The sequence below is a fragment of the Mus caroli genome, unplaced genomic scaffold (genome assembly GCF_978045245.1).
Source record: "Mus caroli unplaced genomic scaffold, Mus_caroli_1 scaffold_13, whole genome shotgun sequence".
Taxonomy (NCBI): Eukaryota; Metazoa; Chordata; class Mammalia; order Rodentia; family Muridae; genus Mus; species Mus caroli.
The window spans coordinates 41308076-41328735 of NW_028227268.1; the positions used below are offsets into that span (position 1 = coordinate 41308076).

The following is a 20660-nucleotide window of genomic DNA, read 5'->3' on the forward strand; positions in this document are numbered from 1 at the left end:
TCAGTCTTCTGGTGTGAAAAGTTGGCCACTTATCATTCTTTGACCTTCATAATTACAAAGAAGCCCAATAAGATTTTCCAAGACTGAGTCCAACCAAAATAGACAGAAGAACAAAATACTCACATAATGCTGAGTGTAATAAATGAGCTAAAGAAGGATGCCTAGTTCAATGGCAATGATGGACATTTTAAAGCAAAGCTATTGGGCCAAAGGGTAAAAACACAGAGGTGTAAGGACACTCATTAACTCCAGAATAATGTTACACAGAGTATAAGGAGTCTAGCAGATGTCCCTATTGTGTCTGCAGTGCTTTTTTTTTTTTTTAGATTTAAAGCAAATATGAAATAAATAAAACAAGTGTGAGTACGTGGGAGTCTGACTTCTATACTCCATGCCTTTCTTAATGTTCAAGTGGGTTATTGCTTCTTAAGATAAGCTGAGTGTTACCCAGATGAAAAGGAATGGAGAATGAGTCTCAGTGGTGAAAATTGGCAGGTTCAAGGCTACACTTAAGAACTGGCAGGAGAGAAAAGGACAGGGAGGGTGGGAAGTGTCGCTCCCTAGAGGCAGGGAGGTCAGTGGTATGTCTGAGAATGGAGATCCAAGCAGATCTCTCCCCACCTAAGTTCTGGGTGCTCTCTGCTCCTATTACTAACAGTACTCGAGTCACAATTCATTAAAATTAGTTGTCTATGTGTTTTCTGGAAATCTAGGCTCTGCAGACCCACTTTCTGTACCTCACCTTTCTTTGACCCTGGGCACAGGGACAACAGTGCTGATGCTGGCTCAGCTCTGCTGTTTTGTTGTAAATAGTCTCTGTAGAAAACACCATCTTGAAACCCCTAAAGCTGCATGTCCCTCGGATACTCGCTGGGGTCCACTGACACTATCTCCCAGAAACCTCTGGCAGACCCCAGGACAGGGCAAAGGTCTGATCAGTCTCTGACTCCAGGTAGCTGCCTAAGGCTGTGGTCTATCCAGGGTGACTGAGACATAACTAATAAGAGGGATCTGTGAATGGAAAAAAAATGAGTAGCTTCTTGAGTCTGGCACAGGGGCATATATGAGTCTTGGGTTTCCCGAACAAAACAAAAAGTTATCCTGAAAAAAATACTTAGAGAAAGGAAAGCTATACCAGGAAGAAGGAACGATTCTAAAAATATTTCTAGAACATTAGATGCTCTGCTAACACAGGGCCAGAATGCTTACTTACCTTCTTCCCGCTACATCTCAAACACCAAAAGTGCTCATTATACAGGTAGAAACCAGATGGGCCAGGATGGTCTACAACTTATAACAAAAGTATGTCAAACATAGGATAAACGTGGTGTTTATTTCATGTCTTCCTGACATAGGCAGATCTGAGCTATATCCCATATCAATCTATGTGTCCTTCATTAAATATCTGGAGGCCCCGCTGGTTCCTGCCTGCTGCAGCCCCTGATGGTCCCTACTCCAGCAGTTAACATGTCTGGGCTCAGGGAGTGCCTGGTCTGGCTATGTGAGGGGTGGAGTACCTGGCTTCTGATCTCTATCCATTCTGTCCCAGACATCTCCATTATAAAGGCCACCAGTGTTATTTTATTGGGCTGAGCTGAGGAGATGTTTATTCACCTGGTGCCTTTCAAACGGATTAGGTGGATTTAGTCCTGGGATGAAAGCCCCTGAATCCAGCATCTTGGCCTGAGAAAGATCCAAACATAGAGATATTATACCACAGTCTTATGCCACAGTCTCTCATGCCAGTCCGTGCCCCAGGATCTCCCTGCTGGAACCACATTTTTCCTGCTCAAGAAATTAGTTTCTTTTTTTTTTCTCTATGATCCGATGAAAGCCAGCAGGAGCCAGAGTAAGCAGGTAGCATGAAAGTACTTACTGATTACTGCATGCCCATGGCCAGCGACGGAGTTCCCAGCTGGCCCATGTCATCTTCATGCTATGACCCTTCAGGGACGTGCTTATCATTCCCATTTCACAGTTGAGAAAACTGACCTCCAAAAAGTTTTCTACAGGAAGCCAGTGTTACACAGCTGTAAAGCCATGGTTAGAAGCCAGGATTAGAATCAGCTCCCCCATCTACGGCCCCTCTTTTATTAGACAGAGATTCTTTTCTCATACAATAGAATCTGAATTCTGTTTCCCTTCTCTCTACTCTTCCCAGTTCCTCCCTACCTTCTCTCCCCTCCAGATCCATCCCCTTTCTGTCTCTCATTAGAAAAGAATACGCTTCTAGGGGCTAGCAACAAAACGTAGCAAAATAAAATATAATGAGAGAAAATGAAAACCGTCATATCGAAGTCGGACAAAACAAGCTCACACTGAAATAAAGGAGCCCCAAGAGATGCGCAAGAATCAGAGATCCACTGGTCCGCACATTCATGAGTACCATAAAAGTACTAACTGAAGTCTATAGTATATAGGTAGAGGGCCCGGTGCAAACCCATGCAGGCCCTGTGATGGCTGCTTCTGTCTCTGTGAGTTCAGATGAACCACGCTTACCATCTCTTTGTCTTACAAAATGTCTTGTCAGTTTGACAACACAACCAGACTGAAAGCAGCTTGGGAAGGAAAGGGTTTATTAAATACTATGGGTTAGATTAATTATATCGTCCAGGGAAGCCCAGCCATGAACTTAAGGCAGGAACTCAAAGTGGAGACAGAAACATAGACCATAGAAGAATGTGGCCTATGTTTTTGTTTGTTTGTTTGTTTGTTTTTTCTCCCCATGACTTGCTCGGCTTTCTTTCTTATACAGCCCAGGACTACCTACCTATAGGTGGCACTGACTCTGGAACCTCCAACATCAATCATTACTCAAGAGAATGCCCCACAAACAGGTCCACAGGCCAGTCTGATGGAGGCAACTCTCTCAGAAGAGAGGGTGGTATGGCTGTGTGCATCTTCCACCAGTGGCCCAGGAGCAGTCTGAGGAGAGAGGATCAAATCCAATTTATCACTTCATTTGCACCATCTCATCCAAGGCTTTTCTTAGCACAAAAGACTTGATTTGGAGGGGAAAAATGAGAAAAAAATTTAAAATGACTGTGCTATTTCATTGAAACACTCATGAATGTTGCTTCTAAAAAAGCAAGCTGGTGAGGTGAAGGTCAAAGGGAGAAGAGGCAGGAGTTAGAGAATTCTGAGAACCAGCAATAAGGCCAGAAAGCCGAGATCCTGAGATGAGGGTGTCCTCTGTCAATAGGCAAAATGTTCAAATGGCCAAACTTCAGAATGGAACAGCCAGTCCAACTACCCCATCCAAGACATTTCTCTAACCCCCACTGCCCCAAATGGAGGTGTTTTGAAGGGTTCCCTCACACAGAAATTCACAAATTGCTCCTGAGGGCAATGCTTTCTTCCGAAATGAAGGTTATCAGAAGCAGTCCAAGGACAAGTGTGACCCAAAGTCATTGTACAAACCTTTCCAGAGTGAATACTGCAGAGAAACCATGCAAAGCACTGAGTCACCCGTCTGGGGTGACCTTGCCACCTCTCTGTGCAAAACACAAAAAGTCAGAGTTTGTTTCTTTGAAATCTCTGAGCCTGGGGTAGGATGCTCTGATTCAGAGAAGCACATACACTAGAAGTGGAAGCTGGAATATAGCTAAGACAAGGGTACCAGTGGGAACCTAAATTCAGTGGGAACAAGTACAGTGGCCTCAGGTGGGTTCTGTGACACTCTCCTGGGAGTCTTTCCTTTACCTGAACAGGCAGGTAGTTTCAAGATGGCTGGGCATATTTGAATTCTTCATGGTTAAGAATAGAAAAACATTCTCATTTGTTTTAAAAGTCTCTCTCTCTCTCTCTCTCTCTCTCTCTCTCTCTGTGTGTGTGCGTGTGCGTGTGTGTGTGTGTTGTGTGTGTGTTTGTATACATCACATGCATATGTGTGCACATGGACACGGACACCAGAAGTCAATATCAGTTGTAGTTCCTGTAGAGTTGTCTACCTATTTTTTGAGACAGGGCCTCTCTTTGGGATCTGGGCTCACCAATTAGGTTAGGTTATCTGACCAGCAAGCTTCAGGGAGCCTCCTGTCTCCACCTTGCCAAGACTGGGATTACATGTGCGCACCACCATACCTAGCCCCACCCTTTTAAATCTGGATTCTGCAGATCAAACTCAGGTCTCTATGTTGGAAGGCAAGCACTTGACCCACAGCTATCTCTCTAAACTCAAAACCATCTCCCCACCTCTCTAGCCTCCAAAAGCATTTTCTAATTAAAGATACCTCTTAACTGTATATCCCACTATTCCAAAGAGTGAGGTGGCATTCAGTTTGGTGCTGCTACTACGATTGAAGCACAGCAGCAGCAGCATCCTCGTAGGGGCATGTTAGAAACAGACTCTCAAGCCTCCCTCAGGAATCGACATTTAAGCAGAGCCTGCACTAAAGCTTGAGAGAGGTTTTAGCGTACTGGTTCCTCAGAACAGCTGCTCAACAGAATAAACCAGGGAATGGGGTCACTGTGAAGACTTTGCCAGTCCCTTGAAGTTCTGATCATCAGCAAATCATCCAAATATCTCTGTGGTGTTTCAGCCAAATGGGCTATCGTTTAGACTCAGTCCTCTGGAGCAATATCTATTTTTTTGCGATGCAACACCTAGTTGATGGTTTCCTGGCCAGGATCTGCTATTATTCTCAATTATAATTTTACACTACCCAGTTCCGACACCAGCTGCCCTATGAGTCCCTTCTCGGCCTTTCCCTTCTAGAGAAATCATCCCTGGCTCTGAGCCCCTGTTGTGGCTCTGCGTTAATGTGCCTTGCCTTGAAACTTGCCACAATTTTGATTCTCACAGTAAACCTCAGCTACCTACCTTGGCCTCCAAAGCCCAAGCTTTTAGTCATATTTGCTTCCCTAGAGTACTTAGCGTGGTGCACAGCCCAGGTACCCTCTATCTTCTTGAGCTCCTACATTGAGAAGTATTGAGAAGTCCAAACTTACCACTCTCCGTTCTTAAACAAACCATGTTTAACTGCCCATTTATTCCTCTCTAGGGATGAAAATATGAGCTTCTTTGTATGCTTTTAAATAAAACATCACATCAGATCCTTTACCTCATCTTGCATAGCAGCTATAACTCTCACCAAGATGTCCAGAGATAGTATGAGCCTCACCAAGTTGGAGTCCAAGACTCATTTAAACTCTAGAGTCCACAACCATGACTCCATACCATGCCACCTGCAGACAATGCCCCCATGTCTTCTGATTCCTCTGCTGCCTCCAGACAAGCCAATGAGGGATGATGCATATTTCTGCTTCAATTCCTGTCAGTCCCTGTGTTTCTCTTCTTGATGCTCTGGGGTCAATGGGAGCTCAGAAGGTGGGCATGGGATGAACCCCATTTATTTCAAGGGGCAAGTGAACTAAGGAGCCTCAGGGATAAAAAGCTAAAGGAGAATCCCTGATAATTGTTCCAGGTCCAAATGGGGCTCACCCTCCGATTGGTCTGGCTCCCTACCTTGAACCACAGCTCACCTGGTCTGGAATCCAACATCACTCTGTCCACACCAGTCTATGCCATTGGAGGTTGGTCGCTGCTCTTTTCATGTAGTCTAGCTCTCATACACTGCAAGGTATCTGTCTTCACCAAGAAGACCATTCGACAAGCCTATGCTCACACTTCAGACATCCTTGTCCTAGCAATGACAAGAGGCACTCTGCCAAGTTCTCAGACCCCCTTGGACACTGAGACTTACTGTTGGGGTACAGGTTCTTTTTCTGACCTACCCTAGTCTCCTTCCCTTATTCTGCCATATGTCAACCCAACACATCTTTTTAACGTTTTCAGAGCCCACATTTCTAGAAGGTTCTCTCACCTGCTGTTAGACACGCCACAAGAAGTCAAGTGCCACTGGAGGATTTTCAGTCAGAAAACAGTTGAAAGTCAACTCTCTATGCTTATTCTCCCAACTTTCGGGAAGCTGAGACAGGAGGATTGCAAGTTCCAAGTCACCTGGAGTCTCACATAATGAGATTCTTATCTCAAAAACAAAACCAGAAAAAAAGGTGAATTAAAGTTTGGACTAGGGAAATGGCTCTGTCAGTAAGGTAAGTTGTCTTGCAAGCACATGGAATCCTCAGAATCTATGTAAAAACTTGAGGAAACAACAGGCACTGGTGGTGCATGCCTTTCATGCATGCACTTGGGAGCACTTTCCAGCACTTGGGAGGCAAAGGCAGGTGGATCTCTGTGAGCTTCAGGACTGCCAAGGCACACATACTTATCCCCACATGAACATGCAAATCTATGTTATACCCTCACACACAAAATAATGTTGCACTTTTAAAATTCCTCACTCTCTGTATGTATCTTGAAAAAAACAAAATAGATAGATGATAGATGATTGATAGATAGATAGACAGACAGACAGATAGGTAGATAGATAATAGATAGACAGACAGACAGACAGACAGACAGACAGAGTGGGGCAAGCAGAAAGGAAAGGATAGGTGAAGCCCTGAAACATGATGACCAGACGACCTAGCCTTTTCAGTGAGTTCCAGACCAGTGAGTGATCCTCTCAAAAATCAAGTTAGATAGTTCCTTAGGAATGATACCCAAAGTTGTCCTCTGGTGGCCTCCTCATTCATGCACATGCATGTCTATATACATCAGCATGCATACCTATAGCCATACACACATGTAAATCTATGACTATACCCACACCGAAAAGAATGTTCCACTTTTAAATATCCTCACTTTCTGTATCTGTTTAAATGAGAAATATATACAGACATATATATGTATATACATACAACTTATTTTACAAAATATTTGTGAGGATTAAAACAGATTAACATGTAGGATAGTTAACATTATGGTTATAAATACTCAGCCTAGAAGAACTATATTTAACAATTGTTCTGAAGCAGCAAGACAATCAATGATTCTGTTAATAAGCCTTGTTGTAGAAATATATAATATAGTTAATGAGTGTGAAAATCAGAACAAAAGCAAAGTATTTTATGCATAAAGGAGCTCACTTTGTTTCACCTGGAAGATTAATCCACCTAGATCCTCATTCTGGGGGAAATTAGTTGGTTTGCAAACTGAAGTGCCAAATGGTGGGGGAACATGGAGTCTGTTGTGTCAACCACCGCCATCATCCCCCGCTACACCTGTGTGGTGGTTGTGGTTTGTTCATTTAGCCTAGGAAGGAACGGAGCAGGTATTGATTTCTGCTGCCCCTCTCTGGATAACCTCTTCATCCCTAAAAATGTTTCAACGGACTCTTAAGATATCAAAGAAGGGAGAGCCACTTGATAAGTCTGGAGGGATGCAGGCTAACTGGAGAGACCTGCTTGGGTCTCCCATGTACCCACCCTCTGAGGATATTAAACCTCAAAGATGGTTCATGATCTGACCTTTAACAATTTCTTGGAAGGTAAATTTATGTTATCTACACTTTGTCTTGCCTCATTGATGATTTTCTAGTAATTTACTCTACTTTTAACATTCTGTCAAAAAATATGATCCAGTTCATGAGAACAGTCCATGGCTGATAGAAGTTTCTCATTTCAGGATCCCAGTGTCTTTGGTTTGTTTGTTTGTTTGTTTTTTGCTTGCTTGCTTTTTGAGACAGGGTTTCTCTGTGTAGCCATGGCTGTCCTGGAACTCACTTTGTAGACCAGGCTGACCTTGAACTCAGAAATCTGCCTGCCTCTGCCTCCCAAGTGCTGGGATTAAAGGCGTGCACCACCACTGCCTGGCTGGATCCCAGTGTCTTGATCATCAAGATCTTACATTAAACCTGACTATAGTTTCTGTGACTTTATCCTTGGTTGTTTTCTTAGGCAAAGGTACTTTCCCAGGTGGTCTGCCTCTCTGCTCTTTAGCACTTGAATCTAACAGCAGTTTAGAATGGTCTAATGTAGAACCATTCACCCAACCCACATAAGTTGGGGATAAAGAGGGGAAGCAGGAACCAAACATTTTCTGTGTGACCTGTGTTCATTTTCTTTTACCCTCTATGAGTTCCTGAGCTATCATATTTCAAGGGAATGGAGGCATATCTTTCTAACTCTGGATTATAAATTGACTTATCTTCAAAGTCCACTCTGGAAGATCCCACATTTCTTCATTTGGTGACCTTCCCTGAAGAGACTTCAGAATGTACTATCAAAGCCTCAGGACAATCTTTCTCTTGAATAATTAGAAAATTCAATATTTAGAGGAAGCGTTGGAAGCTGACTGCTGTGTTGTGGCTCTAACAGTTCCTGGTGCTCCTAATAAAAACAGCCAGGAGACCAGACACCATCATGAAAAATGGCCCATGTGTTTTCTCAACTGCCTGCTTCTTCCACTTATCCAAGATCTGTCAGTTCCTAAGGAAGCTCTAAGCTCCAAACCTGGCATAAAGAATTGGGTAATTTCCTATCTTTTGTCCTGGTGTCCCCAAGCCATAGACATTATTTTAATGGAATTCCATTGTATCTTCCAATTCAAATGGACTTGAAAGCAAACAAAACATTTAAAGGGAGAACTTTCTTCCAAAGTGGTGTGTGTGTGTGTGTAAGCCTTGTCAGGACTTGAGAATTGTGCAAAATCCTGAATCAGGGAATCAATGAATAAAGGGTCTCCCAGCACTCTCTCCAAATGCTTAGGGAATGAAGATTTAGTTGTCTGAGAGTCCAGTTCCAAGCAATGTTTTCTAGTTGGGGAGTTAAGTTCCCGGAACTTGCTCACTAATGGTATGAAAACATTTAACAAAGGAAGGAAGCAGAGAATGGAGGGAGAGAAAGGGAAGAGAGAGATATGAGAGAGAAGGAGGGAGAGAGGGAAGAGAGAGAAAGAGGCAAGAGAGGGAAGGAGAGAAGGAAGGCAAGGAAAGGAAGGAGAGAGGGTGAGTGGGGAAAGAGGGAGAGGAGGGAATATGAGAAGGAGGAAGAGAGGAGGGAGGATGGAGGAGGCAGGAGGAAGGAAAGGCATAGAGTGAGCAGAGCCGTCTACTCACCTTGTAGTCTGGAATCCAGCACGGGTGTCTTTTAACAGAAATTACCCTTCCTGATGACCTCATGCTACATCAGTAATAAGCAACCCCTGCTTCCAATAAGTTTTAACTGCCACATAAAATTTAAATCTGGGGGCTGGTGAGAAGCTTCCTATATTATAGCCAGAAACAGCATCTCACAGAAAATACCAGGAGCCACTGAGAAAGTCGAGTCAGAAGACCTTTCACAATCCAAAGGCTACAGAGAGGGGGGCCTTGTCTTTCTACACGAAAAGCAGGCTTCCAAGTCAGGATAACAGAGACTGTGAGAAGCAGCAGCAACAAGTGACAGGACAGCAGGCAAATACTCTAGAGTGGCAAGCAGAGATGAAGAACCAAAGGCCACAAGTGCCCATATCGAGACCTGCAGTGTTTGGGCACATGAGAGTCATATGCATCTTAGAAGGCCTATGACAGGTGGGTAGGTCACCCATGCTTTCAGCTGATTCATGCATCTTACAAACTCCCCCAAAGCTCTTCCTATGTGCCAAGCACTGTAAAGATAGTATCTCACCCTCTGGGAGACAGAGACACAATCCCAAACTGTGCCAGTACAATGTGGGTAGTTGGATCACAGAGACATGCACCAGGGCTGAATGTCACAGAGATGATGGGCTGCAGCTCCTGGACAGATGGGCTTTTGGACAAAGGTCTTAGGAAAGGAAGTGTCTAAGAATGTACCTTTGGTCTTCAGAGGATCTTCAAAGAATTCTGTGGGGTTCTCTTTCTTTCGTCCTTTTGTTTCATAAAGGCCAGAGCAGGTCTTATCGAATGAAATATCCCCTGAGGATGTTAAGTCAGTCTGCCCTGTTACCGTGCCTACGTAGATTCTGGGGTGAGAAAGCCAATACCTTCTTGTCGTTTGTTCTCTGGCGACAGACATGTGAGAAATATTGGAGAAGAGGAAAGATTTCTCTTTGTCCTTGGCATTTTTTCCTTTGATAATATTTCATCCAAAAAGGAGTTTTGGATCTGGTCTTGGTCACGTGACTTGGAAGGAGAAGCTGAGAGTGATACAGCAGCTGAGGAAAGGAAGCTCGTGATATACTCTGGCAGGTACACAGCTCTGACTATAGCTGTCCCCAAAGCACCTCCAGAGGGTGAAGGCAATAGGTCAGTGAGTTAGAACTGGAACAGGTGGGTAGATACAGGAGCAAGCGAGCCCAAAGCAATGCCATAGACTGGGCCCAATGGCAGGGTCGTGGATATGAACTAATTGCAGACTCAATTAGGAAAAATCCAGAATCTAGGGTTTCAGTATAAAAGGAGTCAACAGAACACAGCCTTGGAGAAACACCAGAACCAAAACCAGGAAGACATCATTAAATTGGAGAACAGACATGATATAAGACATTGTGGGAGCAGCAGTAGGCCCAACAAGAGGAGGATGGGAGGAAGTGAGCCAAGGGAGGTGTGACCCAACGCATAGGCTGTGGAAAACAACCCTCTGTGGGTCATCTGTCCTATCTCAAAACCACCCCATGTCCAAGCAGCCATCAGAGTAGAGACCTGATAGAAGGAACGGGAAGGGGTTCACACATGACAGTAATGCTCAATACAGTTCAAAGCTCTCACCAGAGTCCAAAGGTGACCACCGAATACACAGAGATCATGCTCACTGAAAATAAGGGACATTTCAGTATCACATTTTCTTATACAGAGCTGTATGGTATGTTCCCTCTAAACTGAAGTATTTGCCCATGGAGATAAATGAGGCTCACCAGCCTTAGGTGACCAACATGGGGTAAAGAGAAGGTTGCACGTCCAGGAAGAAGAGACACTTGGAAGACTCTTGAGGGCCTTTACTAACAGTATTAAAGACTACTGCCTTTAAACAATACCTGGCGGTAGAGACTCAGAGCTGCAGAACTGAGGAAGATGTCTGGATTTCAGAGTTACCTAGAACCTTCTTACAGAACCCCGGGGCTTTGTTGTAGGAGCCAGGCCCCCTCCCTACTCCCTCAGCTGGGCGGGCTTGATACAGCTACTTTTGAGTCATCCTTGCTCCTTGTAAGTGAGCCTTCGCTCAAACTCCTGTTTGTAATTTACTGGGTCACCTAATTAGTCATTGGTACAATCATTACTTTGCTCTGTGGTGGGCTCCCTTTCCAGGTAGACTCGAGTGTGAGTGTGTGTGTGTGTTAGGGGGGGTGTGTGTGCATGAAAAGACCACCTCACAAGAGATGAGCTGGGAATGTGTCTGTTCTCGTGTAAAGGCACAGACAGGAAAAGGGCATCTACATTGGACTGTAGTAGTAGTGTAGGCAGGTGGGCAGTCCCACCCCACAGTATTACCCAAGCATCCCAGGTCTTCCCTTTGCCTCACAGTTTCGTCAATCCTGTGTCCCATTTTGTTTATCATTGTGATGAACACTGTGGCCAAAAAAATATCTTGGAGAGGAAAGGCTTTGTTTCAGCGTACACCTTGCAGTCCGTCATGAAAGAAAGGCAGGATAGGAACCTGGATGCAGGAACTGAGGCCGTAGAGAAACACTGCTTACTATCTTGTTCCCTCTAGATGCTAAGCTCTTATTTTAGACAGCCCGGGACCACCTGTGCAGCAGTAGTGAGCTGCCCAAAGCAAGCTGCTCATTGATGAAGAAAACACTCCACAGGCTTGACTAGATGCCAACATGAGGGAGCCCTTCTCTCAGTTGAGATTCCATCTCTTGGATAACCCCAGCTTGTGCCAAACTGGCAAAAAGGTGAGCAGGATGCATTGGATCTGAGCTAGGACACCCTTGTTTTCTCTTCATCCCAACCCAATTGGGAGCAGGGAAGAGGGAGTAGAGGCAAGGCACCTTCAGCAAGGATGCTGTGATTACACTGTGTACAACTTTTTTTTATTAGTATCCTACCTCAACTAGAATTCAGTTGGCCATCTACACCAAGATAGAAGGTGAGTCTTTGACCAGTGTGTGCAGCTAAAACCTGGTTGACTTTATTTACAGGGAAGAAAGAGAGCTCAGAAAATGGGAAGCAACTAAGAGGCTCTGGCACTGTGATTTGCAGCAGTTGATCCCTGGAGTCACCTCTGCTTAAAAAACCCTTTCCTGGCTTCTAAGTATGGTCTCTTTTCTGTGTTCCTATGACACTCATGATTAACTCTACTAAGCTTACCTGAATGCACAGAACTATTCTATGTATTTGTCTCTCTTCCACTAAAGTATGGACTCCAAGGGCATCAAACACATATCTTTATCTTTGGATCCTCAAATGCTAGATGGAGTGTCTCAACCTTGTCCATAACAAAGGCTGGATTGATACGTCATTCAGAAAGCAGTTGGATATCTGAAGAGTTTCTGGTGTGGTTTGTGACAGTAACTCCTCTAATGTATAGTCATGTGTGTGTGTGTGTGTGTGTGTGTGTGTGTGTGTTTATTCATATGTCTAAGACACTAGCTGGTTGATGCAAAATGTATACATAGGATGCCTGGCGTATGCACTAGCAGAAAAGGACATTCCTTTATTGTGTCGAACGGTTGAGCAATGGCTTCCACAGGATAGAAAGCCTAGGTTGTAGCCATCACCTTTGATGTTTCAGACAGCTTGTCCACCACTTGTCAACATGTGCCTGTCCGCATTTCTCTTGGAGTGACCCTGATTGTGCCGGTCAGCAGCCATCTCAGATCTTTTCCTCATTGTCATAGGACATGGCAGGTGAGAGCAAGGAGAGCTTGAGTTGTCAAACAAAAGGGGAAGTGCACTGTGTATATCAAAGTAGGGGAAGACTAACTGAACATTGGACTTGGGAGTTGGGATCATTTCTGTGGCTAAAATTGTGACTGGAGGATAGGCTATGGCATGGGTAGAGAAATTCTGTTGAGAACATTTCCTAACTCCATTTCCTGATGCTAGAACTACACAGAACTAGTACACTTGTAGTCAGACAAGATTTGAGAATTTGTATCAAGACCCGTGGGAACGTTTAAGGGTTTATTTCCAGGGAATCTAGTCCCCAGTCCAATCTGGTCTAATATAACCACTGAGTGCTTCCTCTGGCTGGAAACCTTACATTTGGGACTATTCTGGAATAGCAGGTGCTGAGCAGCAGGTGGACGTGGTTGGTTACAACTTAATATAGTGCTATGGAGATGTGTCTCAGACACCAAAGTGCCAGACTTAGAGGGGGATTTGAGATGATTTAAGAGCGACACTGACTATTAGGGAGATGGAATTGAGAAGGGCTGAGAATGCTCTAGGCCATGAAATTTGCTAGATGGTTGATCGTTCCCTGTGGGAACAGTCACAAGCTTTGTTTCTGGAATTACAGTGATAGGACACTAGAATTGTAGGAGACATGAGGATACTGGTGTCAGGTTAAACCCAGGCTCAGCCACTGACTGTGCCCTGACCTTGGGAGAATCATCTCTACATACCTCTGCTTGCCCATATTTCCCCAATGAGCTAAAGGACAGTGTGCACTTCACTGGGTTATGTGAGAGCAACAACAAGCCAGAAAGCATAAGTGAATGTCTGGCACATTTCCTCTGTAAACATTGGTTCTCATAGAATCTGTCATTGTGGAGCAGAAAGAAACAGAGCTCTCTGAGAGCAGATGAAACAGCCCCTTGGCTTTGACTTTCACACTTCTGTGAAATCCGATAGGATTATCTATTCCAAAATGACTCTTTGCAATTTAGAGGGAAACCACCGAACTGGCTTACACCACTGAGAAATCCAGAAGGGGTTCTGTTCACCTGTGTTTTTTCCTAGAGAGTGGGACTGTTATTGGGACCTATGGTGGTTCATTGTCATGGTCAACTTGATGAGACATAGAATCACCATGGAAACATGTTCTGTGGGTGTATCTCCGAGAGTGTTTCCAGAAAGGCTGAATTGAGGAAGAAGAACCCATTTTGAGCATGGGAGACTACGGACTGGGGTTCCAGACTTAATAGAGAAAAGAAAGAAAGCCAAGTTAAACACTAGCTGATCTATCTGTCTCTGTCTCTATCTCTGTATCTCTCTCTATCTATATCTCTATCTGTAGCTCTAGCTCTATCATTATATCTACACATCTATCATCTACCAATCTCTGTTTCTCATATAGCTGCAATGTGACCAGCTTTCTGATGCTCCCATCAACACAGCTCCCCCATCACAATGGACTGCACTCTCAAACTATAAGCCAAATGAACCGTTCCTCACTTACATTGTTTTTTGTCGGGTATTTTGCCACAGCAATGGGCAAAGCAGTTAACACAGGACCCAAGCCTAATCCCTCCCTGCTTTCTGACCTCCTTTGAATTTCAATACGATCCCTCCTCACAATGGTTCCAGAGGACATCAGCAACTCCAACCTCCTGGCCTCATAGCACATCATCCTAGACAAGGAAGAGGGCTTTCCTTCCACCATGATCCAAATGGCCCATCACCCCCAGCCCCAATGCACACTTCTTACATCATTGTCACATACCCAGTGATAGGACATACTGGTCAGATATCCCAGCTCAGCCCAACCACAGAGTTAAGACTGGCTAATTACCCAAGACAGCTTCTAGGAAGAAGGGAGTCCTTGAATCAAATCTGAGCATTGAGGACAGAATAAGGAAGGAAACAGATGCATGGTTGGCAAGTGTAGTGGTTTGAATAGGTATACCCCTCATAGATGTATGAATGCTTGCTTGGCCTAGGAAATGGGCAATGTTAGGAGGTGTGGCCTTATTGGAGGAAGTATGTCACTAGAGGCCAACTTTGAGGTCATATATGCTCAAACTATGCTCAGTATGACACAATACAATCTCTTTCTGCTACTTTCACATCAAGATGCAGAACTCTCAGCTCCTTCTCCAGCACCATGTCTGCCTGGATGCTGCCATGCAACCTACTATGATAACAATGGACTGAACCTCTGAAACTGTAAGCCAGCCCCAATTTAAATGCTTTCCTTTATAGAGTTGCCTTGATTCTGGCATCTTTTCACAGCAAAAAAAAAAAAAAAAAAAAAAAAAAAAAAACTGAATTAAGATATTAAGGAAAAGAAGACTATGGTTTGAGATTTATTAAACTCCCAAACACACATATGTGAGTGAAATCATGAAATATGGTGAAAAGCCTGGAATTATTTATTCATTGCATGTTTATTTGTGTGTGTTTCATGTATGTATGTACATGTTCACAGGTGTGGGCTCATGTGTTCATCGTATACATGCATATGTGAAGAGGTTCCAAGTTGAGTTTGAATGTCTTTTTCCATAGCTTTCCCTTTATCTATCAAGACAAGATTTCTTACTGATTCTGTGGCCTGCTAATTCCAGCCTGTCTACCTAGCCATCTTGCCTTGGGGAGTCTGTGCCTGCTGAGGGCTGGGATTCCAAGCTGTGGCTACATTAGCCTGACTCTGAAAGCAGTTCTGAGGATCCAAATTACAAGCCTTATGGTTGCATGACAGGCACTTTATCCACTGAGCTATCTCCCCAGCCTAATCTGAGATTTAGTTTAACCGTGTTACAGCCCCCAGAAGATTTGTTGGGTCTTGAAGAATCTAACTAAGCCAAGGACTATACAAGCTTGGTGCCACCTAACATATTTATCTCTCTAAAGAAGAGAGCCATTCACCAAACAAAGTCATTTCCCAGCAACCAGATCATATGGTAGCCTCAGCTTAAGCTGAAAGGGCAAAGGACACCATCTGGGGGACCCAACTGGTGATAAGTTGCCTATGTGACTGGCAGGCACAGGGACCTTCTTCCAGGGGCACAGTCTGCTTGGGACTCTTTCCTGTGCTGATAAAGAGACACTCAAGCCTCCACCAAACAGCTTATTATGTAGAAATATGGATTCAGTGGGGCTCACTTCCTGCAAGGAGGAATATTGCTGGAACCAGTCTCCTGTTATCTCTTTGCCTCGTTGCTTTCCGTTTCTTGCCCCCTTTCCTTCGATGAGCCTCTCATTATGCAGAGCCGTTCACATTTCTCTTTCGAAGATAAAGCTAAGACAAAGAAAGGAAACATATTTAGCGCTAATGATGGGCACAGTTTCATTTTTCTGTGTGAATCTATTGCTGTTTAATGAGCTAAATATCCATGAGATGGATTAGACACACTGATCCAGCTTGTGTCTCATGGGAAGTGGCTTTTTAGTGGTAAAAATCAGCTTCAGGAAGAAACACAAGGGGAATTGCCTCAGCAACACAGCAGATAGTGATCGAGGGCACAGAGTAGCTGGGGCATGGACAGGTAGCAGGCAATGAGTTGCTAGCTGTCCACCCCCTCAACAACAGACTTAGTACTGCAAAAACACGGAATGATCAAAACACTGGAGTGAGGTAGACCCAGGATGCTAAAAAAAGACTCCCACATAGACAAAAAGCCAAGACAATGTGAACACTGAACATGAAGGGCTGTTTAAGTTGACCAATTAGAAAATGCCAGTTATCTCTACTGGCACCACAGAAGCTGTCCAAGGATGGGTCCATCCCACTTGAGACAGTGCCTTTGGTCCCAGGAAGGAACCAAGTAGGCAGAATACCTCCAATTTAGTCTCATTGTTCACTTTTTTGGTAACAGAAATCTGTTATTTCTTAAATATCTTTACCAAAGAAGCCATTTTCAAAAGCAATACCTTCTCCTGGGAGGGACCGCAGCTTTTATTCAACACTCTATTTGTGGATCTTGAAGCTCAGATGGGAAAGTCCTGCAGCCAATCTGTAATTGAATCACGATCAACAGCTCACTGTGGTTTACTGAAGTTGGCTGGGTGCCAGGAAAAGTTCTCAATGCTGAAACACACAAAGCTATTCTAGATCCCTCCAATATTATTTTGAGGCAGGGTCCCTCACTGGCCTGGAACTCCATCTCCCCAGGTCCCGACTGGAGGTTTCTGACAATTCCATGTGTGTGTGTGTGAGAGTCGTCTGAGGCTCAGCGAAGTTAACTTTCGCTGCTAAAGTCTCACGGCAAGGAAGAGATAAGCATGGGACCAGCTACAGAGCCCAGTTTATGATCTGTGAGCAGGACCAGATTCCCTGACCAAACGTGGCTCCAGAAGTTCCAAATATCAAAGCAGAAAGCACACCCTTTTATTCTGTTAACCTAGAAGACATCTCTTATACTGTTGGAAGTGACACTAGTTCTACACAGCCTCTATACCCTCATGCTGCAATAGAACTGAACTTGGGGAGACCCTAAGTGACTCCTCTCTCAAATCTGAAACTCCCACCAAGAGCCTCTCTCCCACACCACCACTCCCCTGTTCTCTAGTGATACCAAGAACATTTGTATTCTCTTTGTATTCACCAAGTTGCTCTTTCCAGCTAGAACTCACCCCTCTCTGTTGCCTGATGTTAAGCCCCTATCTTTTAAGACCCAGCCACAGAAGATAAAGAGGTATCTCAGAGGTTAAGAGCAATGTCTGCGCTTCCAGGGCATCTGTGTTTGAGTCCCAGAACCCATATGGAGGCTCACAATATCTGTAACTCCAATTCCAGGGGAAAGTTTACCTGCTTCTGGACTCCATAAGCTCCAGGAATGCAGTCCCAGGGCTGGAGAGAATGAGACGGAAGCCTTAGTGAGACTGTTCTGTGTCACCGAAAACATTTCTCAATGTGCTTAGCTTCCTTGTCTATACTCTCAAAAGAAGGAAAGTACTGATCTCCAAGGATTCCATCGAGAGTTAGATAAAGTGATGCACATGAACCTTAGGTGATGTCTATGTTCTAGTGGTACCAAGAACATTCCGGCCTTGGTATCACATCCGGTGATGTGAACCCCTCACTCATCTTTTTAGAGACCAGTCCAAGATGGAAGGGTTGGAAGGTGGTATCTTAGCCCTGAGTATTGTGATGTCTTCACTGCCACTACCACTGCCACTGCCACTGCCACTGCCACTGCCACTGCCACTGAATCCAGCACTGTCATCTCCACTATCACTGTATTGATGACAGTGACTTTTCTGTTGTGACTTCCAGGAGTACAGGGACTTGGCCTCATTCATCTTCATGCCTGGGTTTTAAGAAGTGATTAATAAGTGAGTATAGAATTGGATTGTTCAAGCAACTGTCCACTGGAAATCTTTTATTATTTGGGCTCTGGTGATAAATTGTTTTAAAACTATTTGCCTAGACTTTGCCACCCAATGAAGCTTTGGATTCCATAAAACTGAGTATTTTTAAACTGCAGATTATACACATTAATAAATATGAATACATTAATAAAGATATTGTCTGCATAAAATATTTAACAAATACTTAAATTTATAAGCTCCAAGATTACAGAATCCTCAGGATATGCACATGTTTTTTTTTGGGGGGGGCTATGAATTTTCAAAGGAAATGAAGTTTAACATTGTGGGACACTTTAAAATAGCCAATGCTGGGGACAAGAAAGACAGATAAGGTTAAGAGCACTTGGAAAGGACCAGAGCTCAGTTCCCAGCACCCACAATGGGCAGTTCACAACTGCCTGTAACCCCAGCTCCAGGGCATTTGACAATCTTTTGGCCTCTGAAGTACCTGCAGTCATGTATACATATATACATAGACCCACGCATATAAGCATACCTAAAAATAAAACAAAAATCTCTATAAACACTACAATCACCAGCATTTATTGAGCACTGACTTGCTGCCAGGCACAGTGTTAATACTTTACATGCTTTATGTGTAATTCTCATCACCTTTATTATAAAGTATGCATTGTTCCTTTCTTACAGACAAGCAGAACAACATTGCAGTTGCAGGAGGTCTGTGAACTTGAGCAGGAGCACATTTTTGTACTAGAGCTCCAGATTTGAGTTGTGTCCTCTTTTGACTACAGGAGAGAGGGTCATCTATGCCTATAGACTCGAAAAGTTTTTATGTTTCGTCATTCTTTATGATCTGGAAACTGTCGACTAGTATTCCCACATTACAGCTGAGGCATCTCAGGCTTCCTGCAACAGTCATTTGATGCCACAGCTAGACTTTCTGGCCTTTTCTAAAGTCATCCAAATGCCTGGGACATTAGAACCCCCAGTCATGTTCAGGGCAGTTGCATTTCTAGCTTTATACTAACTCACCAGCCCCCCTTACTCCGGCACCAATCATCTGCCTTGAACCTGGGAGACGCCCTACCAGCCTCATAGTTGAGCAAAGGGGAACCATTACAGATAGTCACATCTTCACACAATGAAAACACAGGAGAGAAAATAAACATCATCAGGAAGATGTGTCCGCGGACGCTACCTGTGGCTGGTGCAGTGCTGAATCATGTGGAAGGATGTGCTCCAAAGGCTATCATGAAGAGTAGTGGCTTGGGGTTAGTGCATGATGGGAAATAGCAGCATCATAGGACTTGGGTATGAGAGGAGGTGGGGCTAAGGGGTCTAAGAATACACAAAGGTGGCTTGGGATAGTGCATGATGGGAAATAGCAGCATCTTGGGAGGGGGTGTGGGAGGAAGTAGGGCTAAGGGGTCTTAGAGGCTAGTTAGTTTTATAGACCTTAGGAAGACTGTAAAGTCCTAGGAAACAACACTCTAATGAAGCCAAAGACCCTGGGGTAGAAAATGCCGCCAAGCTCAGCAAAGCTTGGGAGATCAGTCTGCAAAATGAAAGAGACAGAGAAGAGCACCAAAAATAACCTTGAATGTAATGGATGAGGCAGAGAGGGAAAAAATCAATTCAGGAAAACATATTAAGTGCAGAAAATGAGAGCTGAGGGTTGGGAGGAGTAGGGATGGAGCGTGGCACGGATGAGAGGTGGCCTGAAGGGCCAAGGTCCTCATTCAGTTTTCCTTGATCCAACTCTACCTCCATCAGAATCTGGGGCTCATGGTGGGGACACTTCACTTCTCTAAGCTGCCACCAAGTCCTTTTAAAGATGACACAGTTGGTAAGCATGGCCTCGAAAACCCCTTCCAATTCTGACAGTCTGTGATAAAGAATTGTTCAAAGGCTGAGCTTGCTGCAGCCTCCTAAGTAGCTAGAGGATGGATAGATACAGTAATTAGTTACTAGGCTATCTCCAGAAACACAGGTGATTGTGAGATGCAAATGGAACCCCCGGTTGGTTTGTGTTCTTTAGCCTTTGGGGAAGCATCTGATGAAGGAAACTCAAGGGCATAAGTCAGCAACCTATAAAGAGGCTCTTTGCAGGAGTGCTAATAAACCATTTGAAAGAAGAGATAATGCTTGTCCTATAAGAGAAATCACAACAAAAATAGGAGGAGCCCCTAGGGAGGGCTCCTGAGTCACAGAGTCAGTTGGGGACATCTCAGACTCAAGTAAGATCTGCATATAGTGTTGCTATTGTTTAAAGGGACATTTCTCTCTGAGATATATACCCAATTAAATAGAAGAACGAGGCAAAGCCTTTAGAAAGTGATGAAGTCTTGAGCACTCTGCACTCATAAACAGGATTAAATGCCTTTTTTTTAAGCGATAGAAGGGAGTATAATAGCCTCATTTTGAGAAGAGCCATCATATAATAGTCTGCTGTTTTAGCCATGTGACACCATATGAGCTGTCTTGGAGGCACGGAACAAACCTCACCAGATGTAGGATTTGCTAGAAGCCTTGATCTTGGAATTCCCAGCTTCCAAAGCAGTTACACCTCAACAAAACTGTTTTAAAACTATAAATATCCTATAATGAGATACTGGTTACTTTCAATCCTCAATTTGACACAGCCTAGAATGACCTGAAAAGAGAGTCTCAATAATGGATTGTCTGGATTAGGTT

General features: G+C 44.1%; 1 long non-coding RNA gene across 1 annotated transcript; it reads right to left on the reverse strand.

Moving 5' to 3' along the window:
• Nucleotides 1-15737: 15737 nt before the first annotated feature.
• Nucleotides 15738-17705, reverse strand: LOC110305191 (uncharacterized). Its single transcript, XR_002379142.3, has 3 exons — nt 17443-17705; nt 16566-16648; nt 15738-15933 (listed from the first exon to the last, which is right to left on the reverse strand). It is a non-coding gene; the product is annotated as an uncharacterized LOC110305191 (long non-coding RNA).
• Between the last annotated feature and the right edge of the window lie 2955 nt (nt 17706-20660).